Genomic DNA, 26,354 nt, shown 5'->3' with positions numbered 1-26,354 from the left:
ATCTGATGTCATCAGAAAGCAGAGGAGGAGAGAACTTCATCGATACTAGCGGCGACAGAAACAGTTGGTCTCCTGGTAAAGAAAATGAGTCACAAACACCCGAGTCTCTCTCACTTTGTCATCAAGCCAGAGGGGCAGAGCAGAGCCACCACCTGCGCCCGCATGGTAGGCAGACCTGCGACCAACCGGCAGAACAGGCCCAGTGGACCGCAGGCATGGTAGGAGGGGCAGGGCAGAGCCGCCGCCCGCGCCTGGAACAGGCCCAGCGACCTGCCAGCGTCGTAGTCACATCACCCCATTTGGAGTAGGGGCAGAGCAGAGCCACGACCCGTGCCCGCATGGTAGGCAGACCTGCGACCGACCGGTGGAACAGGCCCAGAGATCGGCCGGGGTGGTAGGCACGTCACCCCAATTGGAGTAGGAGCAGAGCAGAGCCTTCGCCCGCGCCCGGAACAGGCCCAGCGGCCCGCGGGTGTGGTAGACACACCAATTGGAGGAGGGGCAGAGCAGAGCCGCCACCCATGCCTGCAAGGTAGGCAGACCTGCAACCGACCGGCGGATCAGGCCTGGTGGCCTGCCGGCGTGGTACACATGTCACCCCAATTGGAGTAGGGGCAGAGCAGAGCCTTCGCCCGTGCCCGAGACAGGCCCAGCGGCCCGCCGGCGCAGTAGTCACATCACCCCAATTGGAGTAGGGGAAGAGCAGAGCCGCCACCCGTGCCTGCAAGATAGGCAGACCTGTGACCGACCAGCAGAACAGGCCCAGGGGTCCGCAGGCGTGGTAGACACATCACACCAATTGGAGGGAGGGCAGAGCAGAGCCGCCGCCCGCGCCTGCAAGGAAGGCAGACCACCGCCCGAGCCTGCAAGGGAGACTTTTGAACTATACAAGAGCAATATAAATATATAGGAGGAAAAATTTTTCAAAAACACAACAGTTTCACCAAGCAGAAAGAAACACAAGCAGTATGAAAAGACAAGGAAAGAAAGGACCACAAGCAATGCAGGTCAACTCAACTTTAGAAGAGGTAACAGCTACAGCAGATGGAATGTCAGATAAAGAATTCAGGATATACATGCTTCAGATGATCTGGAGTCTCAAGGAAGACATTAGACAGCAAAATCAGACAATGAAAGATCACTTCCACAATGAATTACACAAACAAATCCAGGAAGCAAAAGATCAACTATACAGGGAGATAGAGGTTATAAAAAACGAACAAACAGAAATCCTAGAAATGCAGGAAGCAATAAAACAACTTAAAAACTCAATTGAGAATACTACCAGCAGAGTAGAACACTTAGAAGATAGAACATCAGACAATGAAGAAAAAGTATTTCAACTGGAAAAGAACATAGACAGCTCAGCAAGACTGTTAAGAAACCATGAGCAGAACATCCAAGAAATATGGGATAACATTAAGAGACAAAACTTAAGAGTCATTGGGATACAGGAAGGTATAGAGGTCCAAACCAAAGGAATGAGCAATCTATTCAATGAAATAATACAAGAAAACTTCCCAGACTTGAAGAATGAGACAGAATCCCAAATCCTAGAAGCCTACAGGACGCCGAATGTGCAAAATCATAAGAGATCCACACCTAGACACATTATAATGAAGATGCCCAACATACAGAATAAGGAGAGAATTTTAAAAGCTACAAGAGAAAGGAAGCAGATTACATTTTGGGGTAAGCCAATCAGGATAACAGCTGATCTTTCAACACAGACTCTGAAAGCTAGAAGATCCTGGAATAACATATTTCAAACACTGAAAGAAAATGGGTTCCAACCAAGAATTGTGTTTCCAGCGAAATTAAGCTTCAGGATGGAAGATGAAATTAAAACCTTCCACGATAAACAAAAGTTAAAAGAATTTGCAGCTAGAAAACCATCTCTTCAAAACATCCTCGGCAAAACATTACAGGAAGAGGAAATGGAAAATAACAATGAAAACCAACAGTGGGAGGTACGACAGTAAAGGGAGGAAAATAATCAAAGAGGAAAACAAACCATGTTTAGTAAAATAAATAAACAACCCATATCACAATAATAACCCTAAATGTTAATGGCTTAAACTCACCAATTAAGAGACACAGGCTAGTAGAATGGATCACAAAACAAGACCCAACAATATGCTGCCTACAGGAGACGCATTTGATAGGAAAAGACATACATAGGCTGAAGGTGAAAGGTTGGGAAAAATCATATCACTCATATGGACTTCGGAAACAAGCAGGTGTGTCCATACTCATATCAAATAAAATAGATTTCAAGCCAAAGTTAATCAAAAGGGATAAAGAGGGACACTACATACTGCTTAAGGGAACCATACACCAACAAGACAAAACAATCATAAACATATATGCCCCAAACAATGGTGCATCTATGTTCATCAAACAAACTCTTCTCAAGTTCAAGAGTCTAATAGACCACCACACAATAATCATGGGAGACTTCAACACACCTCTCTCACCACTGGTCAGATCTTCCAAACAAAAGTTGAATAAGGAAACTATAGAACTCAATAACACAATTAATAATCTAGACTTAATTGACATATATAGAATATACCACCCAACATCAAGCAGTTACACTTTTTTCTCAGAAGCACATGGATCCTTCTCAAAAATAGATCCTATATTATGTCACAGGGCAACTCTTAGACAATGTAAAGGAGTAGAGATAATACCATGCATCTTATCTGATCATAATGGAATGAAACTGAAAATCAACGATAAAAGAAGGAAGGAAAAATCATGCATCACTTGGAGAATGAACAATAGGTTACTGAATGATCAATGGGTTATAGAAGACATCAAGGAGGAAATTAAAAAATTCTTAGAGATAAATGAAAACACAGACACAACATATCGGAATCTATGGGACACATTGATAGCAGTTCTAAGAGGAAAATTCATTGCATGGAGTTCATTCCTTAAAAAAAGAAAAAAACAACAAATAAATGATCTCATACTTCATCTCAAAATCCTAGAAAAAGAAGAGCAAAACAACAGCAAAAGAAGTAGAAGGCAAGAAATAATTAAAATCAGAGCTGAAATTAATGAAATCAAAACAAAAGAAACAATTGAAAAAATTGACAAAACTAAAAGTTGGTTCTTTGAAAAAATAAACAAAATCGACAGACCCTTAGCCATGCTAGCGAAGAGAAGAAGAGAGACAACTCAAATTACTAGCATACGGGATGAAAAAGGCAATATCACAACAGACACTTCAGAAATACAAAAGATAATCAGAAATTATTTTGAATCCTTATACTCCAATAAATTAGAAGATAGCAAAGGCATCGATAAATTTCTTAAGTCATATGATCTGCCCAGATTGAGTCAGGAGGATATAGACAACCTAAACAGACCAATATCAATTGAGGAAATTGAAGAAATCATCAAAAGACTACCAACTAAGAATAGCCCAGGACAGGATCGGTATACAGCAGAGTTTTACAAAACCTTTAAAGAGGAACTAATACCGCAGTCTGACTGGGAACAATCAGGAGCCACTTGTCAAAAGAAACTAACTTTATTTTTAGAACCACACACGCCAAACAAAACAGCCTCTCAGGAAAAACCCTCAGAGCCTCAACCGCCACCACCGGCTTTCCACAAGCCTCTCTCTCCCACACAAGCTTCTCTCCACCTCCCACAATCCTCCTGCTCTTGAGGCCGATTGGCTGGGTCACGTGGGCGGAGCCAAAAAAGTCCCCCAATGAGCAGCTCCGTGGTCTGAAAGGGCAGGGAAACAGCCCAATGAGCATCACCGCAGAGGAGCCAATCAGCTAGATGTTGCTGGGACCGCTGTGAGCCAATCATCAGCCGGCAGCTGGAAGTTTGCTGGCAGCTGGAAGTTTGCTGGGGCCCCTTCAGCTGACTCTCAACATCTCCCCCTCTCTGTTTAAACAACAAGCATGTGGCTTAGGGACCGTGCCTGCCTTAGGTTGTCCAATAGTACATATGGTCCTTAGGTTGGTACCATTGCAATTGGATCTTACCCGTCACTGACTACCGGTCCAGTATACAGCCACACCTGTGGAGAGGTCTTTGTACCAGCGGGGGGGTGAGGTTCTTTGCCTCACCTCTGTTGGCCCCCAAATTTTAGCTGGACAATCATGACAAGCAGAAGGGAGGAAGACACACCAAGCCAATTGATGGCTCCTTTTGGAAAAATTGTACCACCAATGACATCATCAGCAAAAATACCCCAACACTACCACAAGTCGCTGCACCAACAGATAGTTCACAATGCATACAGGTGAGCTCACAATGTGTCCAGGCAAGTTCTGCAAGCAGTTCAGTGATGGCTATTGTAGAAGCTGTAGATTGGTTTTATCTTTGACTTCACCAGCACTGGGATGAAGATAGGAATTCTGGCAATAATGGCTAAAGAAAAAATTATGTAACATTACAGAAGGCACTAAAACAAAACAATTTTCTTAACAATTTACATTGTCTTCACCGGCACTGGGATGAAGATAGGAATTCTGGCAATAATGGCTAAAGAAAAAATTATGTAACATTACAGAAGGCACTAAAAGAAAACAATTTTCTTAACAATTTAAGTTATCTTTAAGAGAATTATTAAATATAATGAAAAGGAAAGGTGAAAGTAAACAAACAGATCTGTTAACCTTCTTTTTTGTTTACATATTAAAACAATCCTCAACAGTTGTTTAACCAATTTAAATTAAACCATATAAATCATGTGAAAAAAAAATATTTGGATCCATTTTATCATGAGAGCTCATCATATATGATATATGGACATACATACATTCAAACATATAACACAAAACACAAGTGTGCACACATAATATAATACATACACACATAACATTATAGTAAAGGCCTTATAACTTTTTACAGGTGAAATATCCATTGCAATGTTTAAAAACTCTATAGTCAAAAAATAGAACTGATCAGCAAAACATTAACCTAGGTCTGTATGAGCTCAAAAAACAAAATAGAACTTCATGATATGGCAAAGGGCAATAATAAAATAGATATTGAAAAAAGCATCCTGGTTCTGTTGCAGATGTAAGAATAGCCAAACTGGAGTTTTGGATATCAGTTGTTATGGATTTGAGCCAAATCATCTTCTTTTTGGTCTGTAGACATCGCTTTAGTTAATCTTTCTGGAATCCAAATCGGCTGCTGTTCTCCCTATGGAAACACATAAACAAACCCCCGACTCCAGACAATCACTGGGTCAGGACCTTGGTTAATCTCTCTGGAATCCAAATCGGCTGCTGTTCTCCCTGTGGAAACACACAAACAGACCCCCGACTCCAGACAATTACTGGGTCAGGACCTTTCCATTGTCCTGTTAGAATATCCTTCCAAAGTACCTTGGGCTTATGCACATTTTTTGGACACATATGCCTTTCCGCAGCACTAAGTCCTGATGAATCCAAATTTAAAAAGTTTAGAGTAAGAAGGGTTATTTTAAGTTTATCTTTGGGGAATATATACCCCTTCCCAATTCCTTCTTTTTGCTTTAATAAGTACATTTTAATAGTTTGATGAGCTCTTTCAACTATGCCTTGTCCCTGTGGATTGTATGGGATTCCTGTTATATGAGTAATGCCAAATGTTGAGCAAAATTGTTTAAAAGAGGTAGAAGTATAACCAGGGGCATTATCTGTTTTTAACTGTTTTGGAACACCCACAGGGGCAAAATTTTGTAAGCAATGAGCTATAACATCTTTAGATTTTTCTCCGGCATGAAGGGAGTCCATCGAAAATCCAGAAGAAGTATCAACTGTAACATGCAAATATTTTAATTTTCCAAATTCTGACAAGTGTGTGATGTCCATCTGCCAAATATGGTTAGGTATCAATCCTCTAGGATTGACTCCAAGATTAACTTGTGGTAAAAAAGTCACACAATTTTGACATTGTTTTATTATTTGTCTAGCTTGTTCCTTAGTTATTTTAAAACGCTTTTGTAAAGTATTAGCATTGACATGGAACTTTTTATGAAAATTTATAGCTTCTTCTAGTGTAGAGAAAATATGTATGTCATGTGTAGTTTTATCTGCTAAATCATTGCCCAAACTAAGGGCTCCAGGCAATCCTGTATGTGCCCTGATATGTACTATAAAGAATGGATCTTTTCTGTCCCAGATTAGACTTTGTATAGTGGAAAACAAAGAGAAAACAGTAGAAGAAGGGGAAATCCTACCAGCATCTTCAAGAGATACTATAGCATTAACTACATACTGACTATCAGAAAATAAATTAAATACAGAATCTTTAAACATCACAAAAGCTTGTAAAACTGCATTAAGCTATACCTTTTGAGCTGATTGTTTGGGTACTAAAAATGTAAAAGTTTGATCAGGGGTAACTAGTGCTGCTGTATCATTATTTGACCCATCAGTGAATATATTTGGAGCATTCATGATAGGTGTTTTTCTTGTCATTTTTGGAAAAATTACAGGATGCAATGACCAAAAAGACAATAAAGGATTAGATGGTAAGTGGTTATCAAATGAAACATTAGATTTGCACATGATTATTGCCCAAGTATTTAACTCATTAGCTAACTCATCAATTTGATTCATAGTATATGGAGTAATAATTTCATTGGGAGAAATTCCAAACACTCCCTTTGCTGCTTTTATTCCTTTGAGTATTAATTGTCCTACAGCCTCAGGATACCTAGTAAGAATAGTGTTAGGAGAATAAGATAAATGTATCCATAATAATGGACCTTCTTGCCAAAATACTCCTGTAGGAATATTTTTTGTTGGTAGTACAATAAATAATAAAGACAAACTTATATCAATTCTATCCAAATGCATATTTTCCATATATGTTTCAATGATTTTTAATGCCTTTCTTGCTTCAGGCGTTAACATTCGGGGTGAATTTGGATCTGATGGATCTTTTAGGATATCAAATAAAGGTCCCAACTCTCCTGTTGGTATACCTAGATAAGGCCTTATCCAATTTATGTCTCCTAATAACTTTTGAAAGTCATTAAGTGATTTGAGTTGATCTACTCGTATTTGAATTTTTGGTGGACGGACCATGGTTGAGGATAATAGAACTCCTAAATAATTAATTGGAAAATTTAATTGTACTTTATCTATTGCTATCTCTAGATTATAATTTTTTAATAAGTTTGTAAGTGTGGTATAACATTCTAGCAATGTGTTTTTATCTTTGTGTGCTAATAATACATCATCCATATAGTGAAATATTTGTAGTTCAGGATTTTGATTTCTAAGTGGCTGGATTACTTTGTTAACATAAATTTGACACATAGTTGGGCTGTTAGCCATCCCTTGAGGGAGTACTTTCCATTCATATCTCTGATCAGGACCTTCATGATTCAGTGCAGGGATAGTAAATGCAAAACGTGGACTATCCTCAGGATGAATTGGAATTGAAAAAAAACAATCTTTAATATCTATAACTAAAACATACCAGGTTTTTGGCAAAGCAGACAACTGAGGAATCCCTGATTGAGCAGGTCCCATAATAACCATCTCATTATTAATGGCTCTTAAATCTTGCAATAATCTCCATTTACCAGATTTCTTTTTGATGACAAAAATGGGAGTATTATGGGGAGACACAGAAGGTTGTATATGTCCTTCCGCTAATTGTTGTTTGACCAGGTCATGGGCTGCTTGTATCTTTTGTTTAGTCAGGGGCCACTGAGGAACCCATACTGGTCTTTCTGATTTCCAAGTAATTCTTATTGTCTCAGTGGCCCTTTCTGAAAATCCAACCCATGTCTGTCTGTTCCTTGATCTATTTGTATTGGTGCTGCTATACCTTGTTCTTGTTTTTCTAATTTTTTTCCTTTCCTAAAACCTTGTCTAGTCATAATAGTGGGTGCATTTTGGTTGATGTTATTTGTTAATGTCAAACCTAATTGATCTAGGACATCTCGTCCCCATAAATTTACAGGAAGATGATCCAATACATATGGCTGTATAGTTCCTTCACATCCTTCAGGATCCTTCCAATCTAATACCATTGCACTTCTATGGGGATTAGTCGCCACTCCTAGGCCTCCAAGCGTTTGAGTGGCTTGTTGTAATGGCCAATGTTTTGGCCATTCTTGACGAGAGATGATGCTAAGGTCTGCACCTGTATCCAGTATCCCATTAAATTCATGTCCTTGAATATTTAGTTTTAGCATGGGGCGAGAATCTAAATTTAAAGAAAGCATAGCCCAATCTACACCTGTGGAGCCTAATCCCCTGGAACCTCTTTCTACAGTATGACTGGAAAATTTATCATGTAGGCTGGGTATTATTAGTAACTGTGCTATTCTCTCTCCTGGTGAAATTACTGATATACCCTTTGGAGAACTGGCTATAATTTTTATTTCACCTTCATAATCGGGATCAATTACCCCAGGACTTATCATAAGTCCTTTTAGAGTAGAAGAGCTGTGTCCCAATAATAAGCCTACTGTTCCTTTGGGAAGAGGTCCTTTCACCCCTGTGGGAATGATTTGAACTCCCATCTCTGGAGTTAGTACTTCTCTGGCGGAGGCGCAGATGTCCAACCCTGCGCTCCCTCTGGTTTGTCTGATGAGGGATCTGATGGACAATGTGTCCTGGGCACTACCCTGATGGGGTTGCTGGGTTCCTCCAGTGCTCCGTATATTTGTGGTTTTGGGCCCCGGAGCATTGGGCGCCCCTGTCCATTTTTTGGCAATGGAGCCCGATGCCTTTCTCCATGATATCATGGATAAACACCTGGTCCTTGTTCGTTTTTTGATAATGGAGTACCCTCTATGGTGGTTTGAGAACGGCATTCATTAGCCCAATGTCTCCCTCTACGGCATCGTGGGCAAATACCTGGTATTCTACTCCTTTGATACCTAGTTTTGTTAAACCCTCCTCCAATGGGGCAATTCCTTTTAAAATGTCCTGTTTGTTCACAATTGTAGCATGTTCTTGGCCTGGCATCTAAAGCCTGTTTTACTGCAGCTGCCACAATTTGCCCTTGTTCATTAATGTCTCTGGCATCTAAAGCCTGTTTTACTGCAGCTGCCACGACTTGCTCTTGTTCATTAATGTTTCTACATAATTTAATATATGTGTTTAAATCTTCATGTTTCCATGGTCTAATGATATCTCTGCACCAACGATTTGCTTGCTCATAAGCCAGGTGTTTTAGTAATGGCATTGCTTGTTCTGTATTCCCAAAAACTCTGGTAGCTGTTTGAATAAGCCTATCTACAAATTCAGCATAAGGTTCATTAGCTCCTTGTATTACCTTAGATAATTGACCTTGTAAACCTGCATGTCCTTGTAAAGTCTTCCATGCCTTAATTGCAGCAATTTGTGCGTATACGCCAGGATCATATGCAATTTGTTGCTGCTGATCCTCAAGAGGTCCCTTTCCTAACAACATATCTAGATTTCTCTGAGGATAACCAGCTGCTGCATTTCGCCTAGCCGTCTCCTTGCAAAATTCCTCATTGGCAACCTTCCATAACAGGTATTGTCCTCCATTTAGCACAGCTTTACACATATTAGCCCAATCTGCTGGCGTCATGTTCAAGTTGTTAATGGATTCGACCAAGCTTACAGTGAAGGGTGCTTGAGGACCATAGGTTGTTACAGCCTCTTTTAGCTGCTTCACTGTTTTGAAATTTAAAACTTGGTAAAATCGCTGCCCTCCTGCCTCAAATACAGGGCATGTTAATATTTGCGATCTTGTCTCAGGATCCCAACTATCAACTGCGGGGGTTGGGGACCTCCCAGCATATGGAGGTGGCCTTGTTCGTTGGACACTTATGTCCTCTGGTGATAGAAAGGTGTTAGTAGCAGTCTCCTGTTGTAACTTTCCCCCTGATGGCTTTTTCTGTTTTACACTTTCTTTCTCTGTCTGACTAGCTTGAGAGGCCTTCTCTTTTACTTGAATCTTTTCCTCTGTCTGACTAACTTGAGAGACCTTCTCTTTTACTTGAATCATTATGTCTTCTTCTTCCTCTACCATTGTCTGAACTGAAGGCTTTGGACTAAGCAAACAAGATATGAACGTCCACAATGCAATGTGCCAACTGGCAGAGTCCCTGGGCTTTTCTTTTCTATTCTTTTTAAATCTTCACCATGATGGTTCCATTGTGATATATTTAACAACTCCTCCTTAAAAAGCCATGGGCTACATTTTTGTATTGTATCAACGTATGCCCTGATTGTTCTTGATTTTACTGAGATGCCTCCTTCCTCTAACAATTTACTTAACAATCTTTCAGTTTGTTTTTTACTAATTTCTGATCCCGTATTTCTACTATAATACAACCCAACAAGATAACGCCTAACAAAACTGAAACAGAGTGAAACAAAATTGGAACAACACAAAATCATTATAATAGCCTCCTGAAATGTCCATCCGTCCTTTCTCCCTATCTGTTCCTCAGATGTGAGCAGTTTTTCTTCCATCTTACACATCTCCAGGGACAGGCAACTTAAAACAAAAGTGAAACAAAATAACAAAAGAAGAATCTTAAAATGGCTACCCATCCTCTTGCCCTGCCCTCAGGGGCGAGCAGTTCACTTACCCTCAGTCGCTCCCCGTGCGAGCCACCAAATGCCGCAGTCTGACTGGGCACAATCAGGAGCCACTTGTCAAAAGAAACTAACTTTATTTTTAGAACCACACACGCCAAACAAAACAGCCTCTCAGGAAAAACCCTCAGAGCCTCAACTGCCACCACCGGCTTTCCACAAGCCTCTCTCTCCCACACAAGCTTCTCTCCACCTCCCACAATCCTCCTGCTCTTGAGGCCGATTGGCTGGATCAAGTGGGCGGAGCCAAAAAAGTCCCCCAATGAGCAGCTCCGTGGTCTGAAAGGGCAGGGAAACAGCCCAATGAGCATCACCGCAGAGGAGCCAATCAGCTAGATGTTGCTGGGGCCGAGGAGCCAATCAGCTAGATGTTGCTGGGGCCGCTGTGAGCCAATCATCAGCCGGCAGCTGGAAGTTTGCTGGCAGCTGGAAGTTTGCTGGGGCCCCTTCAGCTGACTCTCAACACTTTTCAAGCTACTTCAGGAAATAGAAAAAGAGGGAGAACTTCCAAATTCATTCTATGAGGCCAACATCACCCTGATTCCTAAACCAGACCAATACACTTCAAAGAAAGAAAACTACAAACCAATATCTCTAATGAACCTAGATGCAAAAATCCTCAATAAAATTCTGGCGAATCGGATACAAAAACATATCAAAAAAATTGTGCACCATGATCAAGTAGGATTCATCCCTGGGATGCAAGGCTGGTTCAATATACGGAAATCAATAAATGTTATTCACCACATCAATAGACTTAAAAATAAGAACCATATGATCATCTCAATAGATGCGGAAAAAGCATTCGACAAAGTACAGCATCCCTTTATGTTCAAAACTCTAGAAAAACTAGGGATAACAGGAACATACCTCAATATTGTAAAAGCAATCTATGCTAAGTCTCAGGCTAGCATCATTCTGAATGGAGAAAAACTGAAGGCATTCCCTCTAAAATCTGGAACAAGACAGGGATGCCCTCTCTCTCCACTTCTGTTCAACATAGTTCTCGAAACACTGGCCAGAGCAATTAGACAGACGAAAGAAATTAAAGGCATAAAAATAGGAAAAGAAGAACTTAAATTATCACTATTTGCAGGTGACATGATTCTATACCTAGCAGACCCAAAAGGGTCTACAAAGAAACTATTAGAGTTAGTAAATGAATTTAGCAAAGTGGCAGGATATAAAATCAACACGCATAAATCAAAGGCATTCCTGTATATCAGCAACAAATCCTCTGAAATGGAAATGAGGACAACCACTCCATTCACAATATCCTCAAAAAAAATAAAATACTTGGGAATCAACCTAACAAAAGAGGTGAAAGACTTATACAATGAAAACTACAGAACCCTAAAGAGAGAAATAGAAGAAGATCTTAGAAGATGGAAAAATATACCCTGTTCATGGATAGGCAGAAATAACATCATCAAAATGGAGATATTACCAAAAGTTCTCTATAGGTTTAATGCAATCCCAATCAAAATCCCAACGGCATTTCTTGTAGAAATAGAGAAAGCAATCATGAAATTCATATGGAAAAATAAAAGACCCAGAATAGCAAAAACAATGCTAAGCAGGAAGTGTGAATCAGGCGGTATAGCGATACCAGACTTCAAACTATACTACAGAGCAATAGTAACAAAAACAGCATGGTACTGGTACCAAAACAGGCGGGTGGACCAATGGTACAGAATAGAGGACACAGAAACCAATCCACAAAATTACAACTATCTTATATTTGATAAAGGGGCTAAAAGCATGCAATGGAGGAAGGATAGCATCTTCAACAAATGGTGCTGGGAAAACTGGAAATCCATATGCAACAAAATGAAACTGAATCCCTTTCTCTTATCATGCACAAAAGTTAATTCAAAATGGATCAAGGAGCTTGATATCAAATCAGAGACTCTGCATCTGATAGAAGAAAAAGTTGGCTCCGATCTACATATTGTGGGGTCGGGCTCCAAATTCCTTAACAGGACACCCATAGCACAAGATTTAAAAACAAGAATCAACAAATGGGACTTACTCAAACTAAAAAGTTTTTTCTCAGCAAGAGAAACAATAAGAGAGGTAAATAGGGAGCCTACATCCTGGGCACAAATCTTTACTCCTCACACTTCAGATAGAGCCCTAATATCCAGAGTATACAAAGAACTCAAAAAATTAAACAATAAGAAAACAAATAACCCAATCAACAAATGGGCCAAGGACCTGAACAGACACTTCTCAGAGGAGGACACACAATCAATCAACAAGTACATGAAAAAATGCTCACCATCTCTAGCAGTCAGAGAAATGCAAATCAAAACCACCCTAAGATACCATCTCACTCCAGTAAGATTGGCAGCCATTATGAGGTCAAACAACAACAAGTGCTGGCGAGGATGTGGGGAAAAGGGTACACTTGTACATTGCTGGTGGGACTGCAGTTTGGTGAAGCCAATCTGGAAAGCAGTATGGAGATTTCTTGGAAAGCTGGGAATGGAACCACCATTTGACCCAGCTATTGCCCTTCTCGGACTATTCCCTGAAGACCTTAAAAGAGCGTACTATAGGGATACTGCCACATGGTTGTTCATAGCAGCACAATTCACAATAGCTAGACTGTGGAACCAACCTAGATGCCCTTCAATAGATGAATGGATTTAAAAAATGTGGCATTTATACACAATGGAGTATTACTCAGCACTAAAAAATGACAAAATCATGGCATTTGCAGGGAAATGGATGGCATTAGAGCAGATTATGCTAAGTGAAGCTAGCCAATCCCTAAAAAACAAATGCCAAATGTCTTCTTTGATATAAGGAGAGTAACTAAGAACAGAGTAGGAATGAAGAGCATGAGAAAAAGATTAACATTAAACTGGGATGAGAAGTGGGAGGGAAAGGGAGAGAGAAGGGAAATTGCATGGAAATGGAAGGAGACCCTCAGGGTTATACAAAATTTCATACAAGAGGAAGTGAGGGGAAAGGGGAAAATAATACAAGGGGGAGACATGAATGACAGTAGAGGGGGTAGAGAGAGAAGAGGGGAGGGGAGGGGAGGGGAGGAGAGGGGGGATAGTAGAGGATAGGAAAGGCAGCAGAATACCACAGACACTAGTATGGCAATATGTAAATCAATGGATGTGTAACTGATGTGATTCTGCAATTTGTATATGGGGTAAAAATGGGAGTTCATAACCCACTTGAATCAAAGTGTGAAATATGATATATCAAGAACTATGTAATGTTTTGAAAAACCAACAATAAAAAAATTTAAAAAAAAAAAGAAATAATGCTGTTATACACAAATGAGAACATTAAGTCATATTAAGCTTTCCTAAACAATTATGATGGTGGAATAGAGTAAATTATCACTTCAAAGTCTTCATTTCTCAAACATTCTCATAAAAAAAAGTTTAAATCAACACTTTTTATTTTAAAATCGTATGGAAAATGGCTATTATTGGTGTCTATTTTCATTTTTATCAATGACTATTTACTAGAAAATAATTTCCTATTATTAAAAGTTAAAGTTAATTCTCAATGCATATAGACTATATATAAAGACCCAATAGTATCATTTTTTAAAATTTTTTTTAGTTGTTGATGGACCTTTATTTTATTTATTTATATGTGATGCTAAGGATCTAACCCCGTGCCTCACACATGCTAGAAAAGCACTCTACCACTGAGCCACAACTCCAGCCCAAGACCTAATATTTTATGTAATGATACACTCTTATTCCTTGTTGTTATTAAAGTTTTAAATGTTTCTATAGCCATGCTACTATCTAAATATGGAACCAGTGTTTAGACCTAAAGTTTGGTGATATTAAAATGTTAAATGTCAAAGGATGAAGTAGATATACTTCTTTCTACCGTTCTTACTTAGTACAGCAAAAAACTTTAACCATTAAGTGTACAAGAAACATAAAAGTTTTCTGAAACTTGAGAGAACACTGGCTGTGGATAATAGGCCTCCAGAAAGGACATAATGGTGTTTTTCTTGACTTCCTTTTGCCAGCTATATCCTAGATTGGGACCTAGAGAAGCCAGCAACCCACATGTGCCATCAGGTACAAAAATAAAATAAATAAAAATTCTAAGAAAAACTGCTTTATCTAACAGGTCAGGGAAAGAGCCTTGCAAAACAAAACTTTCAGATAATAACCTTCCAAGAAGAAAAATGGCACATCAGAACACACAATTTCATAGCAGCAATACTGAATTAAACTAACAGTTCTGTGGTAGCATATTGAGGAGGAAGTTTGTGGGGAAATTTGGATACTAGCTCCAAATGAAAAAATAAAACTATTGGTTTCTAGAATAGAAAGAAAATTAATAAAATCCATAGATAGAAGTCGTGCCTGGTGCATGGTGGCTCAGTGGGAGAGAGGAAGCTCTCCTCCAAAACAAAAGACATTCTTCCACCAAGTTTAAGATAAACAGGTGCCACTGTCCAACAGTTTTACAATCTGAAAGTTCAGATTTGACAAGCAGAGTCAATGAGGGAGAGTCCTGGCACTTTCCAATGGAAATACTGAGAATGGGGTAGTGGTGATGGCATAAAGACTCTCTGGACTTCCTGAGTGGGAAACTAGAAATCCATGCAGTTTGCCTTTATTTTATATTTTGCTCTCTAGTTTTTGTTATTTTTGTTATTTTTTGTCTTATTCTTAAAATAGTTGCTCTTTGAATACCTGAGATCAAACATCCACTTAGACTTTACTTTCACTGGACTGGTGAGTGCTCATGCCATGAGTCATTTGGGCATAGGGTTGAGACTACATCACAGATTCAGGGGAAGGTCTGGGCAGTCGTGGGAGTTTCAGTGCTAGTCTGGCAGTCTGCAGAGTGGAGAAGAGTAAAGGGCACTTTCATTTAAAATTGTCAGTCTGATCTCTGGGATAAGAAGCATGATTGATGGATGGAAATGAGATAAATCAGCATCAGATGACCCTGCAGCAGCCTATCACAGAAATTGTGCAACCTCCTCCATGCCCAGAAGGGTCTAAAAAACAGACTGATGCTTCTCTCACACTTCCCCACAACAAATGGACTGAGGCTCTCAGAACAAGGGGTGTGACACAGTTCAGAGCAGTCCAAGGTGGAGAAGGTGAAGAAGCTGACAACAGCCTTGCCAGACTTACACTCCCACTAGGGTCACAATGACAAAGACATTCTGAGACTGAAGTCAGCTGTGACTCAGATAATGTACCCCCAACAGATGCTATCAGGAAACAAAGGGAAGGAGCTCAGTATAAAGACTCTCTAAATAAGTGTGGCTGATTTGGGTTAAGGCTGAAAACAAACAGCATGAAAACTATGTCACCCAACCTTCCTCAGAAACAAACAAACCTTTCTAAAATCAAAACCCAAAGAGAAATGTCTTCATTTAAAAAACCTCAGCAAGAAAAAAATTGAATTCATTTACTAGTTCTAAACCATGGGATGAGATGTGTGGTGAGCCGCTTCTGCCGTTTCTGCAGATTATGGTCGCCATTACAAGATGACGCTGGCTCCGCTGTGGTCTGTGACAAACAACTCCTTATCTGGGAGAGTTGGCACATGATTTTTCACCACCCTGTGAGAAAGCTCCACGCGGCAGCTTTGCATTGGGGCTTGGGATGCTTTATTAAGGCTGGGAGGGGCATCCGGGAGGGAGAAGAAGAAATATCAAGGGCCTGAATAAACTGTTGAAAGAAGATTCTCGAGTTGCGTCTTCCTTGCGGGCAAGGGGTCGCGACAAGTGGTGCCGAGACCCGGGAACCAGAACTTTCAGCAGTCAGGGGTGGTGCACCGGTTAGTCCCAGGTAAGTGGGATCCGCGATCAAAGCGGGGTTAGTCCCTAGTAAGTGGGATCCGCGACCAAAGCGGGGCAGCTCCTCTGTAATGAAAGAGAGAGCCTTACATTTTATTGCAGCTGCACTGTGTACTTTCGCTTTTGTTTTCTGTGTTTCTTTTGTTGTGTCATTTCGCTTTTGTTTTTTGTGCTTCTTTTGTTGTTGTTACGACAGGGACGCTCCCCTGTAAAAGGAAGAGAGCGGGGAATTCATAGAACGGAACGCTCCCCTGTAAAGGAAGAGAGCGGGGACTTTTGTACTTTCACTTTCTTTATAGCTCTAAAAACATTATGGGCGTTGCTTCTTCAAGCCCAATTTTGTTGGCCCTAGATGGGTTGTTACATTCAAAAGGACTTAAGATAAAGCAGAGTACTTTGCAGATGTTTTTAAGAGAAGCTGATATAGCGGCTCCTTGGTTTGCTTTTTCAGGGAGTCTTAGGATTCCTAGCTGGGACAAATTAGGGAAAGATCTAGATTTCGCTCATGAGCAAGGTACCTTGCAGGGTGGCATTATACCACTTTGGAAGTTAGTTAGAGGATGTATAACAGATGGTAAATGCCAGGAAGCTGTGAGTGAGGGTCAAGCTATTCTTGAGCAATTGCATGAGGAAAAATCTGAAGGATCATGTAGTGAAGTGGCAGAGAGTATTAAAAGTAACAGTAGTGAGAAGGCAAAAGAGCCTGAAGATAAAAATAGGAGAAGGCTCTACCCAGACTTGACCGAATTAAAAATGCCTGAGAACACAAGCGACTCAGAGAGTTCTGAGGACCTTGATATATTGTTACAACAACTACATAAGATAAAAATGAAAAAGAAGAAAAAGGAGACACAGGGCACGCAGGCCTACTGTAAGAAGGGGAAGGGAGTTAACATTGGTCAACAAAACTCTGAGGAGGAGGAGGTAGAATATCTAGAAGAAGATATGGTGCCGATTGCCCCACCTCCGTATGTGGGGGGAGCCAAGGTTCCGGGAGATCTTTTCATGCACAAGTTTGGAGGACAGTTAATACAGATATGGGACTTGCATACCCTGTATTTCAGGACAATAACAGGGGAAGATATCATGAGCCTTTAGACTTTAAGCTAATTAAAACCTTGGCAGAATCTGTCCGCACTTATGGCATAGATGCCGCTTTCACTCTCACTCAGGTGGAGGGACTTACTAGATTTTGCATGACTCCCTCAGATTGGGCTAGTCTAGTCCGCGCTTGTGTTTCCCCAGGGAAATATTAGGAGTCCAAAGTTGGCTGTTTAATGTTTCTGGCAGTACCCAAGACTCGGAGAGAGGTAGGAGGCTTAAAATTACTTCACACAATTCACAATTGTTTAATGCTACATTACCCTCCGCAGCAGTCTGTCTCCAATCTCCGTTCCTGTTTCTTTTGGCTAATGATACATCACAGGGGATGCTTAATTGCTCTAATATTACCTGTTATTTGTCTGAGTGTTGGAATGGATCCTGGCCTATGGCAATGGTTATGAAAATTCCAACTTTTGTCCCGATCCCGGTTACTGCAGATCCAGAGTCATTTCCTATTGTTGAACTACTTAGAGCCCATAGAGATTTTGAAATTACGGCAGCTATAGTGACAGCTGTGGCGGTATCTGCTGCTGCAGCAGTTACAGCTGGAGTAGCCATGGCCAGCCAGGTACAAACTGCTGCCACTATTAATCAGGTTATTCAACAAACATCCACCATACTTGAATCTCAAAGTAGAATTAATCAACACACTTTATCTGGGATTCTAGCTGCTAATCAAAGGATAGATCTGCTTCAAGCTCAAGTTGAGGAATTGTCTGACCTAGTACATTTGGGTTGTATTGATCAACGTGCACATTTATGTATAACCTCTGTCAGATTTAATAATTCCAGAAATGCCTCCCGCATCATCGGAGAATATTCATCCGGAACCTGGTCCATGGAAGCAGAAAACATGATCCAGTCTCAACTAACCCAGATAGCTGTCTTGAACAGTACCCGTGTCGAACCAGTGACTTTGGGTCAATTCACCAGTTGGCTATCCTCTGCCTTTTCCTTTTTTAAGGAATGGGTGGGAGTGGGCATTTTTGGTGCTATGTGTTGCTTCGGTGTTGTACTTTGTTTGTGGCTTCTCTGTCGCCTTAAAACTCGCCATGCACAAGAAAAGGCTATGATCATACAAGCTCTTGCAGCTTTAGAAAATGGCAACTCGCCTCAAGTCTGGCTTGCGCATCTTAAGCAGTAAACCTTTGTCATGGTCATTACACCCCAAGTTATTATAACATTGCACTGGGATTGACATGACTTTCCTTGTTATTCTCTTAGTGTTGGAAAGCCCTTGCACTCTGCCGGTCTTACTGCCATTGCACACAGATGGGTTTCCACACTAGTGCTTTTCTATCGCCTTAAAGTCCGTGCCTTTCTTTCAGGGTGCTGTCAACTTGTTTGTCATTATAAACAGCCACAGTTCAGCCTCAGCTATCCCCCTTCGTCCACCATCGTCACGATACAGGATGCGAGGCAAGGCACTGCACTTGAGTGATCCTTGACGTGGACCTCAAGGAGAGCATGTCCTATTGCATGCGGGTTAGACGCGTTCACGCCCCGCCCCACGAAAAAAGGTGTCGGCTGATATGGCCTCAGATCTGGGGAAGGGCCCTCCTTAGGACTGAGTCATACTATGCAGCCACTTCTGCACAGTGGGATAGGACCTCTACTCTCGCCTGTATTGTTTTAAGAAAACAGAAAAGGGGGAACTGTGGTGAGCCGCTTCTGCCGTTTCTGCAGATTATGGTCGCCATTACAAGATGACGCTGGCTCTGCTGTGGTCTGTGACAAACAACTCCTTATCTGGGAGAGTTGGCACATGATTTTTCACCACCCTGTGAGAAAGCTCCACGCGGCAGCTTTGCATTGGGGCTTGGGATGCTTTATTAAGGCTGGGAGGGGCATCCGGGAGGGAGAAGAAGAAATATCAAGGGCCTGAATAAACTGTTGAAAGAAGATTCTCGAGTTGCGTCTTCCTTGCGGGCAAGGGGTCGCGACAGAGATGAAATACAAGAGGCATTAGAACATCAAAGAGACAACATCAGAAAATAACCTTTCCATGACACATTATAATTAAAATATAAAATATGAAGAATAAGAACAGAATTTAAAAGCCAAGAGAGAAAAATATCAGGTTACATTTAGAGGTATACCAATCAGAATAATATCCAATTTCTCAATAGAAACCATAAAATCTGGGAGGTCTTAAAATGATTCATTGTCAAGCTCTAAAAGAAAATTACTGCCAACCAAAACTGCTATATCCAGCAAAGCTATCCTTCAGAATCAAATAAGAAATAAAATGCTTCCAAGATAAGCACAAAATACTAAAAGAAAGCCTATATATAGAAATTAAGAATGAACTTCAGATCTTGGGAAAGGATGAATCTTATTAGAAGAGTAGTTAAACAAATGAGAATTAAGATGGAATTAAACATTAGGAATGAACTAAAATGGCAGAAAACAATAAAATCTCTCTATAATAAAACCAAATGTAAAAGGTCTCAACTCTCCAATTAAAATACATACACCAGAAGAGTGTATTAAAAATAAGGCCCAAGAGCCCTCCCACCCCGAACCACCACGGCCAGGAGTTCTGGGGGAGATCTGCCCCTGGAGTCCTAGGGGAGAGCCACCTCGTACCCATGCAGAGAACTACCCCACTCTGGGGTTCCTTATTCACCAAAGCATGGCTCCACAGCTCAATATCAGGGTACATATAGGTTTGAGGCTGCCACGGCCACAAAACTGGGATAGCACCACTTCTATCAAGGGACAACAATAAGGACCTGGTAAGATGTTTCCAAGGTCCCTGTGGGCCTGGATGCACCAGAGGTTTCTCTACTAAGGGAGCTAACAGTTATTCTGTTGCTAAGGTAACAGGGAGTCTTGCATGGGGTTGTCTATCTCATGTTTCTCCTACTAATAGCCAACTTCTTATTATTACCCTCTCACTACTCATATAATCTAATATCTACATATTCTCACATCCTACCTCATAAAAATCTCAGCCAATCCCCAAACCCCCTTCCACCATCAAAACTGTAAACCATTACACAAACCTATTGACTATATGGCAGAAGATAACCAAACTCATCATTTCTGATTATAGTGACAAAAATGTAAATGTAAAAAAGAAGTTAACTGATATATGGCTGCACATTGGGTACCCAATTGAGTGCTGTAATACTGATCTCTCCCTTAAAAGTGAGGTATTGGTAACCTGTAGGGATACTATAAGACAACAGGGCAGAAGCTATAATACCTCAGATCTACACTGCAAGAGAGGAAGACACATACACATGATGAAAAACAAGGGAGGAAAGTGCCCCGGTATGGATTCCTTGCAAATCTGGGAATGGAACCACAATTTGACCCAGCTTGCCCACTCCTCAGACTACACCCAAAGGACTTAAAAACAGCATACTACAGGGACACAGCCACATAAATGTTTATAGCAGCACAATTCACAATAGCCAAACTGTGAAGCCAACCTAAATACCCTTCAGTGGATGAAAGGATAAAAAAAAAGGTGGCATATATATACACAATGGAATTTTATTCAGCAATAAAAGAGAATAAAATTTTATGGCATTTGCAGGTAAATGGATGGCATTGGATTAGATAACTCTAAATGAAGTTAACCAGTCCCCAAAAAACAAATGCCAAATGTTTTCTGATATAAGGAGGCTGACTCATAACAGGGTAGGGAGGGGGAGCATGGGAAGAATAGATGAATTCTAGATAAGGAAGAGGGTGGGAGGGAAAGGAAGTGTGCAGGGGATTAGCAAGGATGATGGAATGTGATAGACATCATTATCCAAAGTACATGAAGACACAAATTGGGTGTCAGCATATTTCATATACAGAGATATGAAAAATTGTGGTATATATGTGTAATAAGAATTGTAATGCATTCCACTGCCATTTATTTATTTATTTAAAATCAATTTTAAAAAATCCTGAAAGTTAACATCCCTAGAAATGTTGAAATTCTAAAAGTCAAAGTCCCCAAAATTCTTACAGGGGAGAAAAGGCCATATAAGAGAGGTAGAAAACAGGATTCTGGGGAAGGAATTGGTCAAATTTTCCTTAAAACTTCTGTTTAAAAATGCATTATTTGTCTTTTTTGGCATTCCTTTCAGCTGACAAAATTCAGGAGCTTTTAATAAATTAAAGCCACACTTGAGGAAACTAGTAAAGTTAACTGATTGGTTGGAACAGAATTATGTCAGTAGGATAAGAAGACACTTACAGAATGGTGTTGCTGTTCCATCACCAGTATTGGTTTCATGAAATTCGTGGTCTGTGTGAAGACATGTGGAATAGATTTCTATCAACATAGAAGCATCCCACAGAAGATGGGGAAGCATTGTAGGGAATGCTGATGTTGATTTTATTGAGCCAGAGAACTTCAAAAAGAACAGTATCATGTAAAAAAATACATATGAATGAAATCTCAATGAGAGCTGTAAATGAAAAGAAAAACACAGCCAATCATCATTATGCAGACTTCAAAATATACTTACTGTCTTTGAGTATTGGTCAACAATTATGGACTACCTCTGCGCAATTGCTCATAATCTAACTCTGTGATATCCTTTTGCATGTATTGAATTCTCTTTTTAATATTTTTTCTTATTTGTTGGTTTTCTTTTTTCTTCTTATTTTTTTTATTAGTTGCTCAAGACAATTCAATGATCTTGACATATCATACATTTGATTCAAATAGGGTATGAATTTTCATTTTTCCACGTGTACAGATTGCAGGATCACATTGGTTATACATCCATGTGTATACATACAGCAATCCTAGTGTCAGTTGCATTCTGCTGCCCTCCCTATCCCCCCTCCCCTCCCCTCCCCTCCCCCATCACTATTCTCTACCCATTCTACTGTGACACTTATCTCTCTCTCTTTTTTTTCCCTTCCCTTCCCCCTCACACCATCATATATGTATTTTGTGAACCCATGAGGGTCTCCTTCCGTCTTCCATGCAATTCCCCTTCTTCCTCCCTTTCCCTCCCTCCTCTTTTCCTTGTTTCGTGGTAATGTTCTTCTCATGCTCTTCCTTCCTACTCTGTTTTGAGTCACCTCCCTTATATCGGAGAAGACATTTGGCATTTGTTTTTTAGGGATTGGCTAACTTCACTTAGCATAATTTGCTCTAGTGCCATCCATTTCCCTGCAAATGCCATGATTTTGTTATTTTTTAATGCTGAGTAATATTCCATTGTGTATAAATGCCACATTTTTTAATCCATTCATCTGTTGAGGGACTTCTGGGTTGGTTCCACAGTCTAGCTATTGTGAATATTCTTTTACTTTGTTTACACTATTTTAAATTGTCAACATTATTGTTTACTGTTCTATGCCTTATTTGCTATACTATTTTATCTTTGTATCATATCCAAATTTCCTCAATAAGTAAAGAGATATCCTTTTGTATATTTACATTTGTGAAAAATAAAATTTCTCTAGATCTTGACTCTTTGGATAACTGCTTAGGCAGTGGTGACACTGTAGTTTTTGACCCATGTTGTCAAAAGACTTATGTTATCTGTTACGGCACTTCAGATAGCAAAAGTTATAAAGCTAGGTTTACCCAGTTATCAACTACAGTGATATACATTTAAACATTTCATTTTTTACCTATTTATTAATTGTCTGCCCATAACTTTTATCCATATGATTGTCATTTGTATTTACATATAGGCAAAACATATTTGATATCATTGCCTACTTTATTGTTAGAATAAAGAACTGTTCCTTTATATTTTCATATGCTCCTCAAATAAATTTTTGTTTAAAAGGTCAATAAATGTCCTTTTAAAATCTTTTAAGGATGGGGAGGGGGAAATTTTTAATATTTTTTCAGAAATTTGATCTTTCAATATTTCAAAATTTAGGATATGGAATTCAGGATATATCTTTTGGGATTATGATCCAAACTCAATATAATATATTTAGAACAATTACTAAAAACTCTACAAAAATATAGTCAAAAACACAATAGATAAATCAAAATACATACCTGTAATTAATCCATTGAAAAACAGAATAAAGAAAATAGAGAATTAAAAACCAAAAATTAGAAAATAAGAAAATAAAATGAAACATTTAAGCCCTAACACATCAATAATTATAGAACAGAAACTATACAATTCCTAGAAAAAAACATGGGGTCAACACTCCAAGTCTCCTGCAACAACTTTCTCAATAGGATCCCTAAAGCTCAGAAAAAAATGCCAAGAGTTAATAAGTAGAAAGAAGTCAAATTTAAAAGTTTCTGCACAGCAAAGGAAACAATTAAGAATGTGAAGTAAGAACCTACAGAATGGGTGAAAATCTTTGCTAACTATTCTTCAGAGGATTAATATCTAGAATATATGAAGAACTCAAAAACCACTAAAAAAAACCCCAATTAATGAATGGCCAAATGAATTAAACAGACATTTCCCAAAAGAAGAAATACAAATGGCCAACAAATAAGTGAAAAAATGTTCAACATCATTAGCAATTAGGGAAATGCTCATCAAAACTACACTGAGATTCCATATCATATCAGTCAGAATGGCAACCATCAATACAAACAATAGTAAATGCTAGAGAGGATTTGGAGAAAGAGGAACACTTTTACATTGTTGGAAGGATTGTAAATTACCACAAACACTGTGGAAATCATTTTGGAGGTTCCTTGAAAGACTAGGCATGGAGCCACTATTTGACCCAGCTATACCACTCCTCAGTATTTATCCTAAAGAATTAAAGTCATTATTTATAGCAATACATGCATACCCTTGTTTACAGTAGCACGATTCACTATAGCCAAACTATGGAACCAACCTAGATGTCCATCAATAGATGAATGACTAAAGAAAATGTGGTATATATACATAATGGAGTTCTATTCAGCTATAATAAAAATAAAATTAAGTCATTTCAGGAAAATGGATGGAACTTAAGAACATTATGTTAAGTAAAATAAGCCAATATCAGAATGTTGAGGATGATATGTTTACTCTCATATGTGGAAGCTAAAGAGAAAAAAAGAAAAGAAAGGTGGAGTGGGAGAATCTCATGAAAATCAAAGGGAAATCAGTAGAACAGGGGAAAGTGACAGGACAGGGAGGAGATGAAAGGGAAAATGGAAATACTGTAAAATCATACTGACCAAATTATATTGTCATATTGTATGCATGTATGAATATGTAACAAAAAATCCTACCATTATGTACAAGTATAATGCACCAATCAAAAATATGGAAAAATATAATAAATACAGAAGCAAAAAACAGAAAAATTAGAAAACAAGAAAATAAAATCACACTTAACCAATCAACATTTACATTAAATGTAAATTGAAGACACCGATAAGACAGAAATTGGAAGATAATTACTATTAAAAGAAACAATACCTTGTATGGATTTCAAGGACATTATATACCTTAATAGAATATCTATGAACATAACTGTCACATTACTTCAATCACCTGTTCCAGTGAAGAACAACCTCAGCATCAGTAGCAGCAGCAAGAGGAAGAACTCAAAAAACCTCCTAAGTGAAGAACATCAGCAAGGCAGCAGGAAAAAAAGTAGGAAAAATCAGTGAGCTCACCTGATACCCTCTTGGATTTTCCATATAGTAACTAGGATCGAGTCAACACTTATCAAGTAAATGGGATACTGAGAACACTGTGATGAGATAATACTTCACACTTTATCAGTACTAATGTTTTACCTTCTTCCATCAAAGTTTCTACCAAGAAAGAAAAATGAAAGAAAAAACATCTCAGATAAGCATGCCCACCCTAGACTCTAGAAGAATTTTGTTCAAAAAAATGCAAAAAAGAAAGCACAATTTCAGGAGGTGCAACTTACACACTATTACTATCTATAGACCAACATACATATTGTGAATAATAAATTAAGAATATTAATGAAAAAGTAAACTTAAATACCTTGCAGTTTAAGTCCAACACAGTAATACACCAAGGGTTTTCACTGTGACCTCATATAATTAGACCTCTGATTAACATGCAATGATAGGAATGTAACCTAATTCAAACAAGAATAATTTGTGATAGGTGATGCATTATAGTAGCCCTGTTAGTGAGCTTTCATCACTGTGACTAAAATATCTGACAAGAACAACTTAGAGGAAGCAAAGTTTATTTTGGCTCCCAGTTTCAAGGTTCAATCTATGGTTGCCACTCCATTGCTTCCCACCCAAGATGAGGTGTCGCGACCCCTTGCCCGCAAGGAAGACGCAACTCAGGAATCTTCTTTCAGCAGTTTATTCAGGCCCTTGATATTTCTTCTTCTTCCCCTCGGATTCCCCTCCCAGCCTTAATAAAGCATCTCAAGCCCCAATGCGAAGCTGCCACGTGGAGCTTTCTCATAGGGTGGTGAAAAACCATGCACCAACTCTCCCAAATAAGGAGTTGTTTGTCACAGACCACAGTGGAGCCAGCGCCATCTTGTAATGGCGACCATAGTCTACAGAAACGGCAGAAGCAGCTCACCACAGTTCCCCCTTTCTGTTTTCTTAAAACAATACAGGCAAGAGTAGAGGTCCTATCCCACTGTGCAGAAGTGGCTGCATAGTATGGCTCAGTCCTAAGGAGGGCCCTTCCCCAGATCTGAGGCCATATCAGCTGACGCCTTTTTTCATGGGGCGGGGCGTGGACGCATCTAACCCACATGCAATAGGACATGCTCTCCTTGAGGTCCACGTCAAGGATTACTCAAGTGCAGTGCCTTGCCTCGCATCCTGTATCGTGACGATGGTGGACGAAGGGGGATAGCTGAGGCTGAACTGTGGCTGTTTATAACGACAAACAAGTTGACAGCACCCTGAAAGAAAGGCACGGACTTTAAGACGATAGAAAAGCACTAGTGTGGAAACCCATCTGCGTGCAATGGCAGTAAGA

The sequence above is a fragment of the Marmota monax genome, unplaced genomic scaffold, assembly GCF_021218885.2.
Source record: "Marmota monax isolate L192 unplaced genomic scaffold, Marmota_monax_Labrador192_F-V1.1 WCK01_AAM20220418_F8-fsc00099, whole genome shotgun sequence".
NCBI lineage: Eukaryota > Metazoa > Chordata > Mammalia > Rodentia > Sciuridae > Marmota > Marmota monax.
The sequence above is the reverse complement of the archived record's forward strand: the minus strand, read 5'-3'. Positions refer to the sequence as shown.